A 24531-nucleotide genomic window follows, 5' to 3' on the forward strand; every position below is an offset into this window, starting at 1 on the left:
GTGTATGAATTCAATAGAATATCCCCACTAATTGATAGGAATTGCACACTCAGACACACACACACACACACACACACACACACACACACACACACACACACACACACACACACACACAGAGGCACAGCGATGTTCACACTCTCACAGGCCCATAAACTAAGAGCTCGTGGCAGCGAGCCATGATGACCTTCCATCAGCCAGCGCCCAGTCATAGTAATGATGTCATCCTCTCTCTCCGTTTCTGTCTCTCTCTCACACACACTTAGAAAACAGTCCATTACACATATTAGCAGTGTAGTCTTTCTCAGCATTAACCAGACTTGAAACACAACCCTGCAATGTCCTTTGATAAAAAAAAAAAGAGCGTTACAAGTTACAGTGAACGCTGGTTTAAATAGGGAATAGTTGTGATGTGTAGATATGTATAAATTACTACATACACACACACACACACACACACACACACACACACACACACACACACACACACACACACACACACACACACATTACTGGGAATTTGATAGTGTGACGGTAAAGAAGGTGTCATTTAGATGCCTTATACACATTTAGCATTTTAATATAATGATAAACAATATGAATTTGTGAGAATCCGTCGTCGTATTTCTACAAACAAACTGTAAGGATGGATGGTTTCATCTCAAGCTGCTGTGTATGAGATGATAAGAGCATGCTGTTAACCTGAATTTAACTTTCACTCACTCTCAGTGTCAGCATTTCCCAGCTGACAGATGTGGGGGTTCATCCTGGACAGATCTCCAGTCTGTCACAGGGCTGACGCACAGAGACAGATAACCATTCACGCTCACATTCACTCCCACGGCTGACGTACAGTCACCAGGTAACCTAACCTGCATGTCTTTGGACTGTGGGAGGAAGCTGGAACACCTGCAGTTTTTAGAATATATGCTGTATTACTGTGTAAAGGTAATACAAGGACAAAATTCTGAAATTGCTCTGCGTTCCTGGAGGCCTTTTTAATTGACAACATTTTGACAGGTGACAGAAGGAAAAGCACAGCTGTAAATAGAAAAATGAATGATGGCTGAATTCAGTTCAGCTGCTTCAGTTTCAAGATCCTGGTGTTGTGTAGGCTGCCTTATTGTCACACATGAGGTACTTGAGTAGAATGAAACCATTGTTAATGTTAGCAATACTATATACTCAAAATGTCTGTTGAAAAAGCCAAGTTTAACATACCAGGCACGATATGATGATAATTTTAATGGGAGAGAATAAAATACAATATTCTGTCCTTCTTTGATAAAAGAGAATTTAATAAAATAAAACAGAATACAATACAATTCAATAGCTTTACTTTCTGTGAAGACCAAAAATATGTTGTAGTAAAAAGTACAGTGTTTCCACTAGGTAAACAGCCTTAGAAATCATACTTTCATACTTTCACAAAATCATACTTTTCAGCAAAGTAAATGGATAGTAACTATTAGTTAGGCGTTACTAGTTGTGGAGCAACTATAGTTACTGGAAGTAACTAGTTCTATGTGCTTCAAGACACTGGTATCAGAAACACTGAAGTCTAACATGCAAACACACAATTTACTCTATTCTTAGTGCACTTCTTGTGACCGCAGTGTCATCTCACACAAGCATGAACACTTCATCATATCCTGAGAACACACAGACACCTCTGAACTTATGCTGTGTGACTGAACTGTTTTGAAATGTCGAGTGGCACCAGACATTTACTGTCAGAGTCAAGTCACACACCCACAACCCCTCGCAGCAGGAGGAGCACCATCAGCCAGTGTGAGCGCCCATATGCAAAGAATGTGTGCGTGTGCGTGTGTGCGTACGTGTACGTGTCTACAGTTCCAATGTAAATGTAGCAGCGTAGTCAAAGACACCAGGGTTATTAATAGATGTGGCTCAGTGTGACTGCAGAAAAAGAAACATACTCTTAAAGAAATATATCAATTTTCTCATAAATGTGGAGACTCGGGTTTCACAACAGGAGATTGTCGAGTCAGACGCGTTCTCACCTTAATAGAAATATTGATTTGGGTGAGGGTTGGCGCCTGGGTGCAGGAGGCATGATAGAAACGTCATCAACACAACCACTAGCTCACTGTGAATCCTCCGGACAATGACCTGCTGTACTCACACATGGGCTCAATCAGACATTACACAGACTTTGCACTCGGTAGCTGGCAGGGTAAAGTCAGTTTGATGTCCACTCCTACTGATTCAGACATTTGCATTCTCGCATACAGCTCCTCCGGGAAATATCTATGTTAGTTCAGGGTTGCAGTGCATGTGTGAAAGCAGCTCATGACCCCAATTAATGGGCCTCTGTTTATCTGCATTTAACTTCATCTTCAAACTGTGACGAGAGTCAGGCGCTTAAAGTAACAAAGTGGTGGTTCAGTAAGTTGGAAAATCAACTGCCTGTTTATTTGTGTTGCTGTGTTCTCTCCCTCATTTTCATCTATTTTCCCAGCTTCATTATCACTTCAATCTCTTATTTGACTGTAAAAGAACCCGATTTAAGTCACGGTACTTTCTTTATTTGCATATTCCTATATATGAGGAAAGGCACTAACTTTAGCAGAGAAGAATCACTCCAGACGTCTTGTTAAAACCCAGTTAACTCTAAAGTATTGTGACAGCTCAGCTGGTGCTGCAGGAAAACTTATAATGCTTTCTTTAGGTTATTTGTTCAGTAACTTTGAGTGTGTGCTGCACTCAGACCATCAACACAAACAGAATGTGCACAGTCGCTAACGCCCTGTCAGTTAACCAGTTGAGCGTAGAATAGCTGTGTCGAACATCCTTCGAGTGCTCATTTGACAAGTGTATTCAGCGTTTATAGGCTCTACATGAGTAAACTGACTCTGAGGGTGACAGCATTGTAGAATCTGCAAGGGTGGGACGAGGAGGGTGGGAGGGGGATGAAGGAGAGACAATAGTGGGAGGGTCAAATGAGGAAGAGCAAAATGCGTAGCGCCTGCAGCCAGAGTGAGAGACAAATTGACAAAGTCTGAGTGACAACAATGAAAACACAGCGAGGGAGACGAGAGAACGACGAGGTTTGTGAAGAGAAAGACGGAGACGAGGAGAAAATGTGGGCGGGTGAAAGAACTGAAGGGGAACGGAGTTAACAAGGCGTGCAAGAATATCATTTCCCCAGACCAAGCAGCCGCACTAACAACCACAGCAAATAATGAGTCCAACATTATCAGCTGTGCAGATAAGTGATAAAGCCATGTACGGTGCACATTTTCAGGCTGCCGAGTGAGACTCCTCATCTTCTAAATTGTGAGAAGAAATAGAGATGATGATAGGTTTAGTTTTGAATTTAATCCCAGGGCAGAGATGCAAAGAAGGAGCAGCATATGTCAGCTATCTGGAGAAAGCACATTTCTTTATTGTGCTGTCTTTGTTTCTGTTTTGTTTCATTGAAGGATAGAGGACCATATTTGATTAACGACATAATAATGCCAGTAAACATGCAATGGATTTGGCATGAAAGTGATGATATCAAACTACACGTGATGTGTGTATACCTGGGAGAAAACAGCAGCCTAAAAGTCTTTATCAAGGATTGATACCTACATCGAAGACTAAATCAATTCACCATATCACTGTGTTGATACAGAACGCTTTGGCTGACATGCAGGAATATTATATCACAATATGAAATGTAAATCTGCATCAGATTATTGCTTTTCAACCACTTTGGGGCAGCACAACAAGCTGTAAAGACAGCAGTGACATATTATCATCTCACACAGTTGTTATAGAGAACACATCCATTCATATTCACTCATTTAGTCGTGCCTCTGGCCCCCTTATAGGAGAGTCCAGTCCTCACTCTCCTTTCAGCTATGTTTTAATTTCTCTTCACCCACCCCTGAAAGAATATACCTAACTATTTACCTGCAACTGCTCCATGATTGCCACCATTTAGTTGCTAGTTTTCTCTGCTGTTTAGTGCTGGGCGGAGAAAACGTCCTGCTCCTGCTGGAAATGAATTGACGAGAGCGATTATCCCAAACCAAAACAATCAGGTCAGGTGCTCTAAAACCCCCACGTTGAATTAAAAGATGCTCAAGCGCTGTGTAGACATGAGCTGAAATACAGAGTCAGGTGACATGTGCATTTGTCATTTGATTGTGTAAAATTAGCAGGACATGTAGAGGCAGCTTTAATTGTTGTCTTATATGCTGATATAGTATGATGTCAAGTTCAATTCTGTCACACTTTGAGGCATTTACTTGGGATGGTCATTTCAAACAAAAATAGTAATCAAAATTTCCTTGTAACTATTCGATTATTAGTCGACTATTCTTCTCTTTTTGTTGCGTAATGGCAGCTGGTAGACAGGTCTTAGGTGCACTTCCACCGCCATTTGACGGGAGTAACGCACTACAACCAGGCGCCGGTAAAAACAAAAAAAAGCGAAAAAACAAACAAACAAAACTGGTAGGCACATTATACTAATACATTCTAATGACTAACATTTACATAAGACAATATTGTAAACTGATACTACAATCATATCTAACTGGCATTAGACTTAAGTGTTGTTCTCCCAGTACACATATTTAATAAGATTTATCTAGTTTTCTCCAATTTCACTTTTATGCCATGAGTTTTTCTCTGTCTGACTCAGCCACTTTTTCTCTCCTTCATGTCTGTCTGAGCTTGTAGTGTATCATTATTTTTGGTTCAGAGGAGGGTTGTGCAGAGCTTGTCTCCCAGCAGAGTTTACTAGTGTATGTGTGTGTCTGTGTATTTGTCCCACCAGTATTGGTAGCACTGTCTCCGGAGTGCTGCATTAGTCTTTGAAGATCTTAGAATGAAAGCGAGAGAGAGGGAGAGACGCTCAGACGAGGTCCTTTTTCTTTTATCATATTCAGCCTCAACTCGGTTTCTTTATCTCCTCTTCTGTGTTATGTTTCTTTTTTTGTATTCATTCCTTCTGTTATCACCCCACCCTCATCTGTCACAGCATTTCTTTTTTATTTCTGTCTTAATTTTTTCTGTTTTGGGTTCAAAGATACTTTGTTTTCATTCTGCAGTGGTGCAGTGTGGTTGAGTCTGGGTTTTAACTACTTTTGATATTTTCACTTAGACTGCAGACAGAAAAACAAGTTTGGTTTCCATCCACAATATCAAATACTCATTGATTAAATGTGACCCACCACAAAACCAATAACATAATATACATTGTAGCTGATATACTTACGGGAAAAGGAGTTATTGCTCTTTCATTGAAGGACATATGACTCTTGTGTTCACCTGTGTCCTTCCCTTTTCAACCGGTCAGTGTAACCAGGAGTCTCCACTGCTGCCCCATTTATAAACTGGGCCACTGTCAGCAAGAGACTCCATAATTTAAACTACTAGATTTTTTACAATTTTGTAGTATGTGATCTCAGTGGAAATAAACGCCGACAGTGAGATGTTTTATACAATGAGCCATGCCGTGACTACTTGAGGAATTTGCTCTGCTGTTTTTCAGCCACATATAACTAATCATAAAGCTGTTCTTATCATAATTGAAAAAAAAAAATGTTTTGTTCTCCAGAGACACACTGTAAGACAGAGAACAGGATCGGTGTTGGAATTTGGTTTCGGAAAGCCTCCAAAATTATCAAGTTTTTGTTACATTTCTGCTAATAGAGACCCAGTGAAGAGGGCCTGCAGCTGTAATGGGGGCTTCCCGACTCCTGGTGCCAACATATCTGGACTTAAAATCTGTCCTCTACAGTCTGAGTAATGCATATTTCCTCTCGTGGTCACGCGAAACCTGACTATTCTGCAGGAATGAAGCTTGGAGGCGATGACAGATGTTTGCAGTTATGATACAATTAGAACTTTAAGTGACACATTTGCTTTCATAAAAAGTGCTTAAACTACCACTGCATTGTTTTTCAAGCCTCTGGAGCTGCTATTTAATCGCTGTCAGCTCCTGTGAGCCTTTCAGACTTCTCATTCCGTTTGAAGTCTGCTGAAGAGCCTGATAAGTTTTGGTTGCACAGGTGACATCAGAGAAGGCCGAGCCACGATTGTGTTTTTTTGTGACGTGGTGGTAGTATTGTGTCTCCTTCGCTTGCTTCTCAATGGGTGGTCATCTGAGTAGCACGTTAGAGAGAGAGTGTGTGTGTGTGTGAGATTGGTAACCTGATAGGGCACATGTGAGAGGTTGAGCGCACTATCTTCTTACAAGTCTGTCAAAGTTGCTGTGCCACCTCGAAATAGAGAAAAAGATGCAGGGAAAAGAGACCAAGCAGCATATTTTCTATTTTGCTAGAATACAATCTGGCTGATAAATAAGTACTAAAAAAAACAACCCAAAAATGTAGTCTGTGAATCAAGTTAAGTAGAGTGAAAATACAGAAGTGGATATCTGCAGATTATGTCTTGGTTTTATATCCGTTCAGAGACAAAACAGCCCTATAAATACAATGCAAAGCTTGCCTTACACACTGTATTTCCATGTGGACGCATTTAGGGCATTTATCTGTTTACATGCTGTGTTAATACGACATGGATTTATAGACATTTCACATGTGACCTGTTGCTGTTGTTTACCTATTCATCATGACAAAAATACTTTTTTGACAATAGGCTATTATGTCCCAAACTTGCTTTTGTAACAAATGGCTAATATGTCCTCCCTATTCAGTGCTGCACACTGTGAGCTGCAGGACTGAGATCACACACACACGCACGCACGCGCGCGCACGCACGCACGCACGCACGCACACAGTGACATACATTGCAAGTTCCAATTGTGTGGTTGCCGGGCAATGAGCTCACAGCAGTCGACCATAACAACCCTTTCTCCATCAATCAGCTATAGAGTGCTCTGCTCTAGTAATGATGTCATCACACACTCTCTCTCTCTCACACACACACACACACACACACACACACACACACACACACACACATACACATATTGACCACTCATCACACACTTATCTCATCCTCTTTGTTTTGACCTTGGTTTGTTCGTAGGTGAGTGTGTCTGTGGACGTCTGGGTGTGTGCAGAGTGCACGAGGAATGACTTTTGATTGTTATTGCTTTGCAAAATATTGCAGGTGGAGGATGCAATCTGCCTCTGATATCGGGTACATAGATCTTACACACATCGTCTCTCACACGCACACGCACACACACACACACACACACACACACACACACACACACACACACACACACACACACACACACACACACACACACACACATACACCTTGTTGCTCAGACTAGATGTTTTATTGCCAGATTTTAAACTGGAATTGAACTCAAGGTTGTCTTGACTTTTTTTTTGCTACGCCGCACGCTAATGTGGTTACACACGGTCACTCTTTAAACAGTCCGAGTACACACTCAAAAAAAGTATTTGCTGAACATTTAAATGGTGTCCACTGAGAAACCAGAAGGAGAGTTTTTGCACCATAATTTTTTGAAAATCTTTTTGCTGTTCCTAATGGATGATAATTCAGTGTCAATGGTGAATGTTTAAAAGACGTTCAAAAAAGACGTCCCGATCGGGTCCTTCTCAGACACACAGATATTAAACCTGTATTGAAGAACCACCAGATCTACAACAGCGGGTCTAGACTTATGGATGTTATACAAACATGATCTGTCTGAACGTCTCCCTGAAGTCGCATGTTCGCTGGGTACAAATGATCCGGCTCTGGAAGCCACTGAACTGCACTTCTGGAGTAGCTGGTCAGCAAGTCCTTTGTACTAAAAAAATTTCCCCTCGGGGATTAATAAAGTATATACCTACCTACCTACCTACCTACTGTCTCGTGTAAGAAGAACAAAGGACACCCCAGAAGCCCCTATAGTACAAATTCACAAGAGTGTGGGTGATACAGCTGCATTGTTTAGTTACATCTAACCACAGTGCTTGCGGTGTGTTTACGTGACTTTAAGAGCCTGAAGAGTATTTTGGCATTTAACAGCACACATTTACAATAGATGTGGTTTTGTCATGCACAAGACTATCCGTGTGTACACGGCATAGTTTCAACCTTAACACTTGGTGTGTGCTGAAGACTCTGTACGTGTGTTTTTCCACTTACTGTTAATAATCAGAGTTTCACTGATGTAAAGAATATTGTGTATTTGGTGTAAAACACCTAAAAGGAAGTTAACTGAACTAAACAATAATGGTGCACAGGATTGAAGATGTTTTCGAAAACGTGGAACTTTGAGAACAGATTTCGTGACAAATTTAAACAAAGAAGAATTTTCAATATACTGAATGAAGCAGAGCGTTAAGTTAAGAGAGTTTATAGGTGCTGAGAAAATTTGAGGAGTCTGACCTTGAAAGTCGGCTTCCTCAAAATGTCAACAAATGTGAAGTGTTTTCGTTTGAAATGATACCTTCCTGTACCTACACACATGAACAAACACAAACACGAGTGAAACCAATTACTTCAGGATGAAACACATACACTCGTTCTCTGACTCCAGCTGTGCCTCTGCCAGGCTCTAGGGCAGGGGGCCAGCACAGTCAGGTGAAGAGAGTGGCAAGAACACTAACTGGCAAATCAGGGGCCAATTAAAAACGCTCAGCACTGTGTGTGTGTGTGTGTGTGTGTGTGTGTGTGTGTGTGTGTGTGTGTGTGTGTGTGTGTGTGTGTGTGTGTGTGTGTGTGTGTGTGTGTGTGTGTGTGTGTGTGTGTGTGTGTGTGTGTGTGTCCTTGTGTGACTGCCAAGGAGAGGGTTGGCACAGAAAGCACGCTTCCTATTCTCTCAGCATGCCCTCTTAAGGCAGAAGCTCACACACACACACACAGTCATGGATTTGTCTTACACCTTTGTCTTTATTTAGGGAAATGAATGCCTGTCCTGTGTGCGTGCGTGCGTGTGCTCCACACACGTATAGTTTTATAACTTCCCGAAGTAAAGCTAAGACAGGACAGAATGCCCCGTCTGTGAATCTGTGTGGGACAAGTAAAAACAAAAGCTGCCACCTCTCAGTCAACTCATCATGCTTTAGGGTGATCAAAGATGACGTAGTTTGTCAGTCAGTTGTTGTCCTTTTCATGTTTTTTTTTGGCAGTGTGTGGTGAAAAGTCATGACTGCAGCCTGATCCCATCCCCAGCTGATTGGAGCAGTTGACTTTTCTGAACTTTTAAAAAAACGACTAAGTTTTATTTTTTTACTTTTATTTATTTATTTTTTTTGCCATTGTGACATTTTTCTCTAATTACATTCATGTGAAAAGCCAACATACGACCTGATCCATAATTTACTGCCATCTGTTGGATCAGAGGCACATTTGATGTCGTGATCATTTTACCTACATGATTGTGAAAACGATCGACACTTGTCACAAAACACTGAAGGTCAACTGAAAGAACATCACCTTTTCATGATCCAGGTTAGTGACCGTGCATTTTTCAGATAATCCAAGGGGTTTTAAATGGTTTGTGTATTACTTAACAAGTAGGAGAATTTTCCATCCAGTGAAAGAACACTTCAGTCTTTTGAAAACAATCTAGTGGTCGTGGATACAAATACTCTTATGTTTCCTGAGGGTTAATGTTATATTTCATAAGACTGTAATAAATTCTCCACTATAATATGCTGCAGGAAGCCCTGTTTCTCTTCCAGTTGATCAGTCTAAGAAATGATTTTAGAGTTAATTGACTGTGAATGCAAAGACAGATAGAAAGCTCCAAAGCTTTCACACTTTCATTATCTCTCTACTTTGCATTTAGTCAGATTAATTAGGCCTAAGATTAGATCAGATCCAGCAGCAACCGTCTTGTTGTTTCAACTTTTATCAGTATTATATAATATATCATATGATATCTATCATATATATATATATATATGATATCTATATATCATATATAATTTATTATATATATATAATTTAGGATATATATATATCATATATGTAATATGATATATATCATATATATATATATTTATTATATATATATATACATCATATGATATGTATCATATATATGCATCCATTGATTCTATGTACTTTTCATACACCCATGACAAAAATGCCCTAAATTAGGTCAAATTTGATTTAGCAGTGGGTGAGATCTTTAACCTTTATCTGTTCAACTGTGTGAAGTGTAGCAGTGGGCTGTAGATTAAACCAGGAAATGTCTTTCTCTTGTGTTTTTCTTCATTGAATGATTTGAATTTTTTTTTCCTGGCTTTTGATCTTTACTTCTTTTTTTCTTACTTTCCAAAAGGATTTAAAAACGCGATCTTAAAAATAGTCAAAGTCTGCGTTTGGATTTTTGTTTTGTTTTTGGCACACAGCTGCACACATTAACCAGTGACAGAGCCAAAGAGGTGTGTAATGGTAACTGAAGGATTAGTGAAGGACACTGGTCTTTCCAGACATGTGTGCACCCAAGATAACATTCCTGCGCTCGGTACCTTAAACCTTCAGAGGGCTGATTCCTCACTTGTGGTATGGCAACATTTTTGGAGTCTAGGAAAATGGGCTTGTGGTTGAGGAAGGCATTTCCCTTGCATTACAGTGATGGTCAGTCACTTGGTTACCACTACACACACACACACACACACACACACACACACACACACACACACACACACAGACAGAGAGAGAGAGAGAAAGGCTCAATGCACTCTTCTGCCACAAGCAACCACGCAGCTGTTAGACACTACGTCAGCTCCTAAACTATTCTGTCTATGCGTACGTGTTCCTGTGTGTGTGATTGTCTGCTTTATTTATGACAAATGATCCACTGTGTACTACAGCAAATGTAATTGGGATAAGCAAGTGGAAACTGAAACTGAATGCCTGAAGGCTTAGAAATGTTCTCGCATGTCACTTGGTGCAAAGCAAAAATATTTACACGCCTATTAGGTGCAAACACTTAGACTTTAAAGTCATAACTCTCTAAAAGTTTTTGTAAGTCGTGTTTGCACCCAATTATAACCTTTAACCTCACATTTATCCAGCAGGAGTTCAACATTCATCCGTTTTCAGTGGGTAATGTAACCTTCAGAGGTATTGTTGGGTAAAGTGTTTGCTGATGTTGGCCTTTGAACCCAGTACTTGTGGTTGTCACGGTCTACAGCAGATTTAAAAAAACACTACCACACTGTTAGACTAAACTTTTACGGTAGGCAAAGGATTTGGCAGCAGCCATGGCGATTGTGGTTGGACAACAATTTTTTTGAGACACTTGGCGAAGACTGCGAGCACTTAAACAGATGAAATGACAGTTGAGTGGACAGAAGTATTCGTGGTTTAATCATGCCAGCGTGCTGTCAAGTGCCGAGAAATACTCACACAGAGAACATTTGTTCGACATGTGGAATATCATCGCTTTTGGTCTTCAACACCGGACACGTGCATAACTGTGAACCCCTTAACCCGCTGTGGCAGAATACAACAGCAGGACATTCACACAAATAGACTGCAGATTTGTCCTTTTTCCAAGTGCGCAAACCACTCATTTGGTCGCTTGAGCACTGGCTCCAACATTTAGCTGTACTGGCAAACGGCCCCCGGGCGCGACACCAAGCCCTCACCTGTTAACTCATTGTAAGTTTGTCTCGCTGACAGTGTCGGGTAGAGGCTTCGTCATGCATAAAGCATACTCTTCATCCCCATTGTTTCACTGACCGAAGTACAAATACACAAATACTGTTGGTACTTTTAATCCCTGCACTTGAACTGTAGCACTGACTGTGCTCTTTGTTTGGATGTTGAATGCGCTTATTGCAAGACACTTTAGTCAAGTCTGCTGAATGAATGCAATGCGGAGTAATTCTGGTTCGGTACAACGAAGAACCTCGAGGCACGCTGGATTTGAACACGCACAGTGACATAAATAAATCGTACACACACACACACACACACACACACACACACACACACACACACTCACAGGGGCTGTCTACTCTGCTGTGCTTTGCAATTCAATCAGCCTTTCGCTTAATGTAGTTTACACTGAACCATTCCTGACTAAATTAGGTTGACTGATTTCTGGATTGAACATGATGGATTGAGACGAAGTGTCTTTAGCCGAGTAGGTGAGACAGAAAGTGTACACCGTGGTGTGTGTGTGTGTGTGTGTGTGTGTGTGTGTGTGTGTGTGTGTGTGTGTGTGTGTGTGTGTGTGTGTGTGTGTGTGTTGTAAGGGAGAAGCTTCTAAAGAGGCTGAAAAGCATTGCTAAGAAGTCCAGTTCATTTCATTCTTCTCATAAACAATCAAATGACATTGCAAAACAACTAACAGGACTTTAGCTTGGACTAAGTGTATACAAGTTATTCATTCAGATGCTGCTCTTGAAATCGGAGGTCCAGAGGTATTTACAGACGACTACGGATAATAACATCTCATCTCTATCATTGGATCTGAACCCGAAATTTTTCTTTTTTAAGATTCCCACTTTTCCCATCAACGCTCACCGTCTTTCTCAGCTGACTGTCTCTTCTGTCAGTCACTTGTATCATGCCTGACCTCTGGTGGCTCATGTTGTTTCCTGCAAATATGCCACATTAAGTAAGCATTTCTTGAACAGAATCATAGGATCATATATTTTTAGCAGTTTTTGAAATCATACCTCAGGATTTCTAGATAATTGTTATACTTGAACACCGTGATCCCGGCCAAGCCTTTCCCTAAAAGTTAGTTGAGTGTTGGAATGCAAGCTTCACTCTCTCTGTCCTGCCTTGCCCTCTCTCTCATCCTCCTCCTCCTCCCTTCTTGCTGACATTTTTCAGCTTTCCATGCTCCCTGCTGTGCCTCGCTGGCTGTGCCAGTGAGCTTCTATCTGCCTCTTCTCTGCTACCATCTGTTTCGCTCTCTGCCTCTCTGTTGCCTTTCTCTTCCTCTCTGTCTGCTGTACCTCTCTGTCCTCTCTATTCTCTCCATCTGCCTTCCTTTTTTTTGTCACCTCTGGATTGCCTCTACTCCCCTTTTTTTCTTTCCTCCTTTAACGTTTATGCAGTTTCTCACTCTTTGTCGCAGTATCTTTCTCTGTTTCCATCACTTGTTTTCTTATCACTATCCTTCTTTCTCTCTCCTCTCTTTGATTCCATATGATGGATTCCTTTGCCAGTTGTCGTTTGCTAATCCATGGCCTCAGTACTCATCTATTTTTTTTCCTCTTCTTCTCCTCCTCCTCACATGCACAAATTTAAAAACGTCTCAAGTTCAGCCGAACCCTGCTGGTTTCTGTGTGCAGCCAGTTGAATGCGTGTTTACATACATGCTAAAGCCTGGCACTATACTATAGACCGCCATGCAATCCTGTTAATTTTCTCATGTCTGACGAACCAGATATTCATTTTCGCTGTTCCTATTCCTGCCTCCATTATTACATTTCATTTTCACCACAGCTCTCAATCCCCCCCAAAATAAAAACATTTTACTATCAATAATTAGCCACATACTGTAATTCCCATCCCGATTTCCTATAAGTTACACAAAAAAACAACTTTCCCACAGCTAGACAGCTGCTCACACATGTACTCCCACGCCTCCCCACCTCTTTTCTTGTTGTCAGACATGTAAGAACTGGGTCAGTAGGATGTTTGGCATGCCACACATTATACTGTAGATGCTCACAAACACACACACACACACACACACACACACACACACACACACACACGCACACACACTGCAGCTGACTAAAAGCAGGGAACATGTGTCTCGTATCCCCATAACATGCCCATCATTCCACCACAACCTGCCTAATTAGTCCCATAGAGTGTGTACACACTGTCGACAATCACCCGCTCTGTCTCTTTTGCCGGTGTGTGGGTGTCTGCTCAAGTCAGCTTGTTGCACATTTGATGTCTTTTAAAGATGCCCTTGAGTTTTTCTTCTGATTATGGCAGACCCTGTTTACAGTAGTGACCTGCATTTGCATTGCAGCTTTTAAAACAATAAAACACTTGACATTTTCATTTCATAGATATGTATTGTAATGTAACTAGTAGATATCACCCACATTTTCAATAACAAGTAATTTTTACTTTACCGTCTGCGTAGATGCAGATGTAGATCTTTTTTCTTTTTTTTTTTTTACCATAGATGTGTTTACAAATTAGTTTTATTTTTTGGCGCAGCCAGTCGCAGGTCTCTTTTCTTCTCTTTACATCACTAGCCACCATCATTCATCACCATCGCAGAGGTGCATTCGTTGTACCTTTTGGTGAGACCTGTACAAATCTGCACCTACAGAGAATCAGAGGCTGTTCGAATGTGAAAGACATGTTTTGCATGTTCATCGCTGTTTGAAGCCAGATTTGAGGATCCCAGTTTGTGCCTGTGAATCGAAGCGGAGTTGCCATACGTGTTGCTCTGTTGACGGGCCTTGTGATACACCCTCAGTTCTATGTCCAAATCTATTCGGCAGTGTGCTGATTTTGCTTTAGCTTACAACACAGTGTTTAGCAATGTGTTCTGCTATGCGAATGACGATATTACACTCAAAACTGCAGGGTAGATTGAAACAGTTCTTGTTTTGTTTTAACCTTTGCTGTATTCTTTCACCAGGGAGTGCTGAGTCCCCGAGTCAACACACTGCATTCTGGGATAGTCTGGAACCCTCTCCATGGGTTGTACCACCTGCTGACAAACCCGGGGGGTCTGGAGGAGTTGTATTGAATGAGGTGAGAATGTCTTTGACCCTCCTGATAACATGTACTATGTCTATATCGTGATTTTAATTGGAATATTCTTTTGCCACGTAATCTGGTTTTATCAGTAGATACCAACCTACTATATATTGTGTTTTAAGTTGTTAGAATTGAAGTTGTGCTTGATAAACTAGAAGACAGTGGCTGACTGCTTACTCCTGAATCATTAGTGACAAACTGCTATCACATTGCTATTCTAGCCTAAGAGCTGTTAGTCTAACTGTCATGTTTAATTTGATGTTATTAGTTCTGGCATCAAGGACTTTCCAGACCTTTTTTTTTCTCCATAGCCAAGAGCCTTATTCTGCTGATAATCCTGTCACCCCGGCCACTGCACAGATGCATGTTAAGTAAAGTGCATTGGATTTTAATGTGCGGGAAGCATGAACCAAGGGTTTCCTCTCTGTAGCTTTGAACCTCAGCACATCACAAGTTTAGCTTGATTCAAATTGGTGGCTTACTCTACTTACTCTCAAATCCTCATTCTCTGTAATGCGGTACAACGATGTGACCAAACAATATGATGTATGACTTATTCATTCACCCACTCGCCGAGACTTCTCTGGCAATGTTAAAGGTAAACAGTCAGAAAGATAAGACGGCATCATTCAGTTACTGAAATCAAGCTAGTGGGCGTCAGCGAGCTGAAGTAACTACGTTTGTTTCCTGCCTCCGCTGTGATTGGAGGAGATGCCTTTTTAGTGTAAGGGAAGCTTGGTCTGCCTAGTGACAGCGTGTTTGTTTATCAGGCTGCATCTGAGCTCTTGGGTTGGAGCAGCAATATATTTGCAGGAACCCGTTATTGAAGGGTCTTCCTACAAGAATGGAAGTCTTACTGGGAGCGCTGAACGTGCAAAGAACACCCTATAAATAATGTTTCTGCAGACCTGAGGATGGGGGGGGGGGGAATGTATTGTGATTCATCGCTTTGTGTGTATTTATTTTTCGTGTATGGCTTTGGGGATCTTAATATCTGTGCATGTTCATTGATGAATTTCTCACACGTTCTTCAAATTACTAGAAAACCACAAACTACATTGGCTTTGATTTTGCTCTGAATTACTCGCGGTACAAATGCGGCCTTTTTGTGGTAATATTGATCCCCAGAGGAGAAATTCTCTTTTCACTTTCTCCGCTTGTACAGAGAAGTATACGATCGCAGGGTCGGCTACAGAATAGCACCCTTTGAGCTGCTGGCGATTATCTTTCCCACAGACAGACATTTCAGTTGAGCAAATGCACAAGGTCAAGGATTTGAACTCTGGCTTTCTCTTTGATGGATAGTCTCTGTACTCACCACAGTAGAAGACATTTTTCTGGCCAATCATGAGAATCAATATGAACAAGCGTTCAAGTAAAATTTTCTCCATTCTCTGCATGTTTGGAGTGTTTTCTCCCTTGAGAAATACTCTTGTGTGTCTGTTTACGGCTGTCGTGAGAAACAATGCTAATGAGTGACTTAAATAACAAACACTACCTGACCTCCACTCAGAAGTCGCGCATAGAGGGGAAGATCCACGTTTGACTTTACTGTAATGTCAAGATACTAATTGCCAGGCCTCAAGGCAGCTCTGATCTATCCAGCTACTAGCTAATAATAACTAATTAAAAACATTTCATTATTGCACACTGACGGCATCAACTGTGCAGACATTAAAAAGTAGCCCCGACTGTTTTGGACAACAATCTCAGCTGTAGAGAAACACGATAATCCAATAAGTCGCTGCGAAAGATTAATGTGCTTAATAAGGACTTCACATGGATGAGTCTAATTTTGCAAAGATGACGTTGATGTTTTTTTTTCTAATTTTGCCCAATGTGGTGATCAGCATTAAACCAGTCTAGTCACACGTATTAAGGAGTATTCGCTAGTTGAAATCAAATGAAGTCATTTGAAATGCAGATTTTTGTAAAAGTCATTCATACATAAACACTGATATGAACCATTTTTAAGAGAAAAAAAATTAATGTGTATAACTACTTCATTGTTGGTAATAATGAGGCTTCTTCTTTTCATTCATGTTCATGCTTTTGGAGTAGAAACCATGTTTCTGCTTGTTATTCTGTTGCCTCAACATTTGGTGCTGTGCAGTGGGAATATAGGGAATGCTCTCTGGGCCTCATTTTTATCCGCAAATTTATTGCTGTCTCAGAAGAAAAGAAAAAAAAGCCCATCCTTGTTTAAGCGTACACACACTCACATATACATTCACAGAGAGAGCAAACCCAATCCACCCCACAGGGAGCAATGAGTTTAGAGAGTGCTGCATTTTTTCCCCCTGCTGGAATCTCTGTCTATACGTTGAATACATCTCTCCCTCCCTCTATTTATTTCTCCCTCACAAGCTTTCACTCCTTTGCTCCTCCTATCTGCCCGTTAGTTCATTCAAGTTCAAACAAAGCGTCATTAGTTGGTTGTATTGATCAAAAACATGTTTCCAAAGTGCATATTTGGCCTGAAAATCCCAGCGAACATGCTGTACTGCTTGTTGTACAATGTAAGTATAATTTAGAAAAACGTCCCTCCTCCCTTTTTCTTTTTCACTCTGCTGATTTGAGTGTGCAAGTCTGTTCTTTCCTCTTTCACACCCTTTTTCTCAGATCCAAACAGTGCGAGTGCTTGTGTGTTTGTGTGGGAGTGGGTGAGAGAGAGTAGAAAAGAGAGGGAGAGAGTCTCTGCTATTCTTGGCTGGTTGGGGAAGTCTTGGCTCCCGAGTGTATGGGAAAAGTGCTCTTGGCAAGTCTTGAACCGAGGCATTCCATTATGCTGTCCTCTTGAAACACACACAGACAGACAAACTTGTTTTTGTCACTTAAGAGGACACTGCCTTGACTTCCATTTATTACCTGGAGACATCACCAGAATCGCCACTTGCATTGACCAAAAACCAAGGCCTGTTTTACCTTGTGTGAACACCACCTCATGAGTGATACCAACACACCCACACACACATGTTACTAAAGCAGGCACTCACTGAGAGGAGAAAGACTAAATGCAGTCTCCAAAGAGAGATTTCTAGTAGTATTACATTTTGCCCTGAGGCCCAAAGCCAGAGATTCAGCGTCACTCACTCACTCACTCACTCACTCACTCACTCAGACAGACAGACAGACACACACACACACACACACACACACACACACACACACACACACACACACACACACACACACACACACACACACACACACACACACACACACACACACACACACACACACACACACACACACACACACAGCATTCAGCACAATAACCTCAAATCAATCACCTCAGGAGTGGGAGGTTGTCTGCATGTCTCCTATCAGCTAATAGATCTCTTCAGTCTTTTTCTCAATATCCCTTTTCTCTCTCCACCTTTTTTTCTTCCATTTGTCTCTTTCAGTCTCTCTCTCTCTTTCTTTGTCCGACTCACTGCAGTGCTACTACAAGGTGACATCACTGTCTCCCACTTTTTCTGTGAGAGTTTATCCTGTTATCCCTCTTCTCCTCCCCCATATCCTCCTCTCCTCTACTCTTTTCATCCATCCCTCCTGCTATTTTCTCTCCACCTCTGCAAAGCCTTACATAACCGCAGTCAAAATATGTGGTCTTCCAGGCAAATATTGGGTTTGGCATGAAATGGGGTCAGGGTCAAAGGTTTTTTTTTTGTGTCAGAGGAAAACCCTTAAGACAACTCTTTTTGTACATGCATGAATGTGTGTGTGTGTGTGTGTGTGTGTGTGTGTGTGTGTGTGTGTGTGTGTGTGTGTGTGTGTGTGTGTGTGTGTGTGTGTGTGTGTGTGTGTGTGTGTGTGTGTGTACAACAATACAATATCTAGATGCACACAACTTACTGGCCTTCTCGCGTGCGTGTGCGTGTGCGTGTGTGTGTGTGTGTGTGTGTGTGTGTGTGTGTGTGTGTGTGTGTGTGTGTGTGTGTGTGTGTGTGTGTGTGTGTGTGTGTGTGTGTGTGTGTGTGTGTGTGTGTGTGTGTGTGTGTAAAAAACACTAAGAAATAATGATGTTGAAAGGAATTGACAGATTCGTTGGAAAAGTGAGGAGGGCACTGACAAACCTCTGTGGTCACTCTGTCTGTTTTCCTTTTGTCTTTCTCTCTGCAAAGTTTTAAACAGGTAAAGTGTTGAAAACAAAAGTCAGCGTTGACTGATTTTAAGTTGCATGCTTAAATTACACTTATGTAATGTATTTAACTTCATGGTCTTCATGGTAACTTCAAACTCCAACCATGTCACAACATTAACCATTTGTTTGTTATTGTTACCATGACAACAGTTATATGTTGTTGATAATCATCTCCTGCACCTACTAGAAGTTTTATTTGTCCATACTAGCCCATATCTGGGACCGATAGATGATGATATTCAATAGTCTGATAGCAGTCAAAGAGAGTGCAATAGAAGCCTCTGAATGCAAATTTGCTTATTGAGTCAGGAAAGGTTAGAAAATTAATAATCAAGCACAAAGATAAACGAATTGAGAATATGTGTATTAGAGTCCAGTAAATGCATTGGTCAGTATCATCAGCCATATGCCGAGTAAGAAAATGCAGAGAAGTAATATTTCATTGATAGACAAGAACTCAGAATACCACAATTCATTGGCAACAAATAGTAGAAATAAGCTATAAAGGCTTTTCCCCGTTTGTGATGTATTTGCATTTCAAACTCCAGTTTATAAAATATCCTGCTCCTAATTGCAAAATATCAATTAATTTCTCTGTATTTGTGCATGAGTGTAAAAATACACTTTGCCCTCTATATGCTCAATGTATAAGTGAAGATGTCACCACCTATATTTTAGTTATTTGTACATAAAAACATGAACAAAGCATCTTACTTTTCTGCCAGAGTATTTCCAGCTGATCACAGATTTGGAGCAGGAAACATTTGTCCCTTTGTTCCCAGCAAACACAAAGCCATATTCCCTTCTGGGAGCCTGACAGCAATCAGCGTAGCTATTAAACATGATTGTATACAGGTGCATGAATGGACATGCATATGGGTTGGAGTGTTTCATCAAAGTCTATTGTTGTGTTCATCATGCAGCTTTTGGCCTCGAGAGCAGGGGTGCTGCTGGGCAGCATGCAGACACCTGTGGAGTGTGTTGCCATTGTGTGTGTGTGTGTGTGTGTGTGTGTGTGTGTGTGTGTGTGTGTGTGTGTGTGTGTGTGTGTGTGTGTGTGTGTGTGTGTGTGTGTGTGTGTGTGTGTGTGTGTGTGTGTGTGTGTGTGTGTGTGTGTGTGTTTTTTCCTGGATGTGGAATTTGTTTGTTTGGACGATGGCTGGGTTCTGTATGGCTCCGGTGTGTACTGCATGCGTGTCCTGTTGAGTCTCAGGAGTGTTGGATGTGTGTCTGTGTAGAGTTTTGATGAATGTGTGGTCAACTAGCACTGCTGCCTGTCTGCCATTTTTGTCTGTGTGCCTTTGAAAAGGTGGAACACATTATTCACAGACAAGGACACACGCTGAGCAGTCGCTCACCTCTCTTTTATCCACACAATGCCCGCTGTCATACCCATTCATGCCAATTAGTGCCAGTCTGCCTGTCTACGCCCATTAGAGCAGGGCAGTTCACCTTCAGCGGACACAGCAGTACGGTCCTCTGTCCTACATGTGGACACGTGCAGGCGCCATCACGAAAATCTGTTTGTGTGTGTTCTTTTACTTCGATGCTGTCAAGCAAGAAAAAACAAAGTGTGTGTTCACCAACAGTGAAATCCACCACCATTAGTGTGGTGGTGTAGTGTGTGTGTGTGTGTGTGTGTGTGTGTGTGTGTGTGTGTGTGTGTGTGTGTGTGTGTGTGTGTGTGTGTGTGTGTGTGTGTGTGTGTGTGTGTGTTAATATTTGTCTCCACAGCCGTTCTGTTCATCACTGCGCTCCCTGCAGCCCCTCAGAGTCACACATCCCACACCTGTCAGCCTGACTTCAGCTTAGAAATGATCTCAGTCACATCAGCTGAGTCTGATTTTCTGCTCGCATTTCTCACCGCATCTCAGCCACATGAGCAGATCACGGGTTTACAAAGATGAAGTGCTACAAACATTAAAGAGGATTTGTTTGAAATTAGCATTGCAAATGGCCTTCTAATGTGAAGAGTGAGGAAGGGGAATCCATTTAAGAACAATATGCTCTGCCAGTGGCAACCTGTGTATGGAGTGCATGCGTGTGTTACCAGGTTGGGCTGTTAGATATAATTTAAAATTCATGTTTATTGATTGTTATTTGAAGTCATGGGTTGTACAATTTAAAACGACTTTGCATATCAGGCTGGCACACTGGCACACTTCTCCCATCCCCCATTCACAAATATGATTCAGGGACACTTAGATGATAAACGTTGCTCATAGACTGGACCAAATTTTGATGGGGGGGGGGGCTGTCATTATGTCAATAAACCATAAATATTCAACAAATAGTGGCTTTAATATTGCATTAACTCAAGTTTTCGGTCACTTTGGGGCAGCATAAAGAAGCTGTGACCTCAACCCTGTCATAGCAATACAGTTGCTTATTTACACATCCAGGTGGAGCGCAGCATTAGTATTTATCTGCCCTTCTGCTGAATGTAATGTTTGGTAAAAAGCATGTCGTATGCAGCAGGTTTATTAGAGCTTTTTTGTTGACCAGAAAACAAAGATGGTGTAGCTGAGGGTAACAGCAGGGGTCACATGTTGTGGGTTTGTGGCTTTCACATTACACAAAGAAATATGATCCATGTCAATAGAAAATCTTGTGACATGTCAGATTAAGTCAATAAAGTAGTGGAGGAGCTGTATTTTGCAAGCCGTTATCTCACATCCTAGTCTTAAACCTGTACAGTTTGTTCGAGAAACACTATATGAGCTGTCGTAGTCAATAACAAAAATATAGATTCTCTGCTGTGCCTCTTTTGAAGTGAGTGACTTTCTCTTTTTATTTATTCATGTTAGGGTTATACATTGAATGAATGGACAGAGGCGTGACACTTGTGTTGGTAGCATCAATGGATAGGTGGTTTGATGATGAATGGATTTTGAATTACATTTATCTTTCCCCCCCCCCCCCCCCCCCCCCCCCCCCCCCCCCCCCCCCCCCCCCCCCCCCCCCCCCCCCCCCCCCCCCCCCCCCCCCCCCCCCCCCCCCCCCCCCCCCCCCCCCCCCCCCCCCCCCCCCCCCCCCCCCCCCCCCCCCCCCCCCCCCCCCCCCCCCCCCCCCCCCCCCCCCCCCCCCCCCCCCCCCCCCCCCCCCCCCCCCCCCCCCCCCCCCCCCCCCCCCCCCCCCCCCCCCCCCCCCCCCCCCCCCCCCCCCCCCCCTTTTACTTTCTGTCTTCGATTTTCTCTCTTCAGTGGGGTCTTTTATAAAAAATAAAAAATAAAAGATCTTATTTTCTCTCTCATCCCACATTTCTCTCTTTCTCCCTTTTGTGCCGCAACACACATTCCCTGAACAGGATTATACTGTGTATTGTCTTTGAAATAATATTTGGGTGTTTATGTCTGCATTTGCTCTTGAATAAGTGTGTTGGAATTTTGCCTGCATATTTGTGTCTCAATGTCTGTGATATTGTTAGCGTGAGTGGGTGCGTGCAGATACACTTGTGTGAAGATGAATGAGAGAGTGTGTGTGTGTGTGTGTGCGTGTGCGTGCGCGCATGTGCACATCTGAATGTATGTTTGCATATTTACACATTTGTGTGTGTGTGTGTGTGTGTACTCAGTAGGATTATACAGCAATAGAGGAGCTTAGCAGTGATTTGCCCATCCATTCCAGTCCCTCCCTAATCCTGCACGCGCACGCACACACACACACACACACACACACACACACACACACACACACACACACACACACACACACACACACACACACACACACACACACACACACACTTTGTGTGTGTGTGTGTGTGTGTGTGTGTGTGTGTGTGTGTGTGTGTGTGTGTGTGTGTGTGTGTGTGTGTGTGTGTGTGTGTGTGTGTGTGTGACTAGCAGGGATCTAATAGTGTGTGTGGATTAGTAGGTTTGTGAATGGGATGTGGCTTGGGCCGAAGTGGCACACTACACTGCCAGGAAGTTAACACAGTCTGGCAGAGGGTTTGTGAGAGACAGCGGTATGGGGGGAGAGGGGGAGAGAGTGGAAGATATTTGTAGAGTGTGTAACAGGCCCAAAGTTCAGAGGGCATTGTTAACGTGATTGTGAAATGATTACAAAAGGTTATGAATATTAGATTAGGAAGAGAACATGGGTATGATATGATTAAAGCGTAATGAGGGCGTGCCTTTATAGAGCTTGTCTGCCAGTGATCATTTGTTTTTGGTATGTGACCATTAGATGGCTCTGCACCTGCTGTCTCACAAGCTCTCTCACACACACACACACACACACACACACACACACACACACACACACACACACACACACACACACACACACACACACACACACGAGACAGATGGAAAGACACTGATAAACAAGAGAGCTGAGACTTTCGCCGACAGAGACGGCGGGGGGATAGATGGGTAAAGTGAGCGTAGGCAGGCGGGGGATGCTGTTGTCATAACCACAGTGTGTGTGAAGTTTGCGTGGGTGACTGAGAGCGCGCTGCGAGTGTGTGTGTGTGTGTGTGTGTGTGTGTGTGTGTGTGTGTGTGTGTGTGTGTGTGTGTGTGTGTGTGTGTGTGTGTGTGTGTGTGTGTGTGTGTGTGTGTGTGTGTGTGTGTGTGTGTGTGTGTGTGAGGCAGAGAGAGCACAGAAAGTCTGTGATATGTATATATGTGTGTGTGTGTATATATAGAAGCTTTTCATCAGTTTCCTTAGTGACTGGCTGTGACTCTGAGACTGTACTCTGCTCTGCACAAAGGCAGACGACTGAGAGAGAATGAGGCAAGCTTTAGTGTGGAAATTTTCAACATTTCATTGATTCCTATTATGAGGAGATCACTGACTCAGTTTGGATGTTTAAGTGAGTCCTATTGAAAAATCCACTGCCTGTATCTTGATTTACATTTCACGTTGGTCATTTCTAGTAAATTCCAAAAGGGGTGTCACTGAAAAATATAACTGAAGAAATTGCAAAAGAGGAAATTCAAGGAATTCTTTGAATTTATTTCTGCATGAGTATAATGAGTATAATGAGTATAATACAAGCAAAAATATCTCAGACAGTCACAATATCTTAGTTTTTCATGTTATATAGTTGTGGAAAAAATAGATAAAGAACTAATTTCATGTTATATATCAGTAATGAAGAAAAGATGTGAATTTTGAGGAGATGACAAGTTTAACAAGAAATGTTTTGGCTTAAGCACAACAAAACATGGGTACTGCAGAGGGAAAGTAGACTCGATCTTGGTACGTTATGATCAAGTGGTGACGTTCAAGACATTTAATGATGCTCTCCACTTGATATTCAAATCTAACCAAAACAGTTTTCTTGGTCGAAATGGTTGCACAACAGCAAAAATCGAAGGAACACAGGTATAATGTGGGTCATGTGTTCGTTGGAGGTGGAGAGCAGAGTGTGAGCTCTCAGAAATGATCGAAGGCTGTTGATGTGTGACCATGTTAGCCAGACAGGTGTGGAGATGGCCCCTCCGAACAAAGACAGATACATGCAGAGAAAGAAGTGAAATCGCTGCACAGAAAGTTGGAACTTCTGATTCCCTCCTCTCTGCTCATTCTCTACTCTCTCCCTCTCTCCCTTTCTCTTTCTCTCTCCCTCTCTGTCTGTCTCCCTTGCTTTTACTTGATGGCAGGTTGTAAACAAACCCACACAAATAAATTATGATTCAATGCAGAGAGGTTTCAATTATCTGCCAAGGCAAAAGAGAAGTGTTGCTGGCTGTTGAGGTCACCGTCAAAACAAAGCAG

General features: G+C 42.1%; 3 protein-coding genes across 7 annotated transcripts in view; 2 read left to right on the forward strand and 1 right to left on the reverse strand.

Annotated features, from left to right (window-relative positions):
* Positions 1-24531, forward strand: part of atxn1a (ataxin 1a) — a 91359-nt gene that overhangs the window by 49094 nt on the left and 17734 nt on the right. Inside the window, exon 3 of the mRNA XM_069697276.1 lies at positions 14537-14652. The gene's annotated coding sequence lies outside the window, so the exon portion shown is untranslated. The remainder of the gene's footprint in view (positions 1-14536; positions 14653-24531) is intronic.
* jarid2b (jumonji and AT-rich interaction domain containing 2b) overlaps positions 1-24531 on the reverse strand; it is a 267034-nt gene that overhangs the window by 13071 nt on the left and 229432 nt on the right. The window lies entirely within an intron of this gene.
* LOC138620366 (nuclear transport factor 2-like) overlaps positions 1-24531 on the forward strand; it is a 396989-nt gene that overhangs the window by 4928 nt on the left and 367530 nt on the right. The gene's annotated exons all lie outside the window — the stretch shown is intronic.

The sequence above is a fragment of the Brachyistius frenatus genome, unplaced genomic scaffold, assembly GCF_029030835.1.
Source record: "Brachyistius frenatus isolate BFR_SWC_R1_liver_20210118 unplaced genomic scaffold, ASM2903083v1 Contig_2, whole genome shotgun sequence".
Classification (NCBI taxonomy): domain Eukaryota; kingdom Metazoa; phylum Chordata; class Actinopteri; family Embiotocidae; genus Brachyistius; species Brachyistius frenatus.